General features: G+C 40.3%; 1 non-coding gene across 1 annotated transcript; it reads right to left on the reverse strand.

Annotated features, from left to right (window-relative positions):
- Positions 1–1331: 1331 nt before the first annotated feature.
- LOC141425384 (U6atac minor spliceosomal RNA) lies at positions 1332–1459 on the reverse strand. The gene has a single exon (XR_012450435.1). It is a non-coding gene; the product is annotated as a U6atac minor spliceosomal RNA (small nuclear RNA).
- Between the last annotated feature and the right edge of the window lie 339 nt (positions 1460–1798).

Consider the following 1798-nt stretch of genomic DNA (forward strand, 5'->3'; position numbering starts at 1 on the left):
AGTGTGTAATGGAGTGAGACTGGTGCCAGGTGATAGAGGGTGTTTACAAAGTATTTTGGTAAATGTGTTGTACCATAGACTCTAAGTTAGGCAAAGAGAGAAATGAGGACATGGGGGGCAGAGATGGACATGGGAAAGGGAACAGGGTTAAGGATTCCCAATATCAAAATGGCAATATCAAAATCATAATACTGACAAGATAGGATGTAGAGGCTAGATAAAGATGGGATATGCCATGGGAGACTGCTCAGAGGTAGAGTGGTTACTGGTGGTAATAAGTTTTAGAGGGTAGGGCATAGAAATGGTATGAAAGGAAAGCTTTATTATAGCGAGGGATATGAGACACTAGAAGGACAGATTATTGCTTGGATCATCTATATATATTCAAAAAATGATGATGTAAGTGATGTTGAAAAGAAAAACAGTGATTCAGCCTCTAAAGAGCAACAAGGGACAAGTCTGGTAAGTTGAATTTCAAAAGAGCTGGTATTTGAGGGAGGCATGAAGGTGGTGCATTGGGTAGGATAAGTGATATCGACCTCACCTCCAGGTGCAGTGGTACAAGGCCTGAGGGGAGTACCCAGCACCAAGAGGACTGCAGGATATTCAGTGTGCACACTAGATAAACAAGATGTTCCAGTACATGAAGGAAAGGAAAGTTAAGCCAATGGTAGCACTAGGACAATTCCATGAGGGTGGAGTATGAGTTCTGGTTGTGACAGACAATGTTCTCTCTAAGGTAAAGAGTCTGTGGCCTTTGACAGTAAGTGATGGCTGATTGCCTTGGGGTGATGGCCACTTTCCTTGATTTGCAGGGGCAGAGGTGGGCAGTGTGGCAGTCAGAAGAACCTGGTAATGAAAGCCTCTGTCCCACTGTCCCCTCTGTTGCATATAGATACATATTATAAAGTTCCTTCCTTAAAATGAATTTTTTGTGTTTTGAAATTACATGTTTATTGAATCATTTTAAAATAAAAATAAAATAAAATTTTAATAACTTCTTTCCTCCTTGCCTTCCTCCCCTTCTCCTCTCCTTCTTCCTTCCCTTCCTCCCTCCCTTCTTTCCTCCTTTCTTTCTAATTGGTGATAATTGGGTGTATTTATGGAGTACAATGTAATGTTTTGATCTATGTATATGTAGTAAAAATAGTCAACCAAACTAATTAACATATCAATCACCTCTCCAAATAATCATTTTAAAAAATTCATTTATTCACATGTGCATACATTGTTAGGGTCATTTCTCTCCCTGTCCCCCACCTTCTCCCCCACCTCCCGTCGCTTCCAGGCAGAACATGTTCTGCCCTTGTCTCTAATTTTGTTGAAGAGAAGAAAAACAGTGGTTAGATGCCATGAAGTAGGTGGCAATACCTTAACCATACGTGTGTTGTCAGGCCTGAGGGCCTCTTCCATCCTTGTCAAGAGGGGAGTGCTAACCTTCTCTCCTTTCATACAAGACCCAAATAATCATTTTTGTGATGAGAATGATAAAAATCAATTGTGTAGTTCAATAGCTCACACCAAATCATCTTCCATAATTCTGACTGAAACTTTGTGCCCTTTCATCAATATCTCTCTTTCCCCATATCTCCCTGCACCAGCATCTCCTAACCACCTTTCCATACAGTTTCTATGAGATTACCTTTGTTAGAGTCCACATACATGTGAGAATGCACAGTGTTTGTCTTTCTCTGTCTGGCTTATTTCACTGAGTATAATGTCCAATTTCTTATAGGAAATACAGTGACCAAATTATATACCTCCTTGGAAATTTAAATGGGATTGACTGGAACCTTGT

The sequence above is a fragment of the Castor canadensis genome, chromosome 7 (assembly GCF_047511655.1).
Source record: "Castor canadensis chromosome 7, mCasCan1.hap1v2, whole genome shotgun sequence".
Lineage (NCBI taxonomy): Eukaryota > Metazoa > Chordata > Mammalia > Rodentia > Castoridae > Castor > Castor canadensis.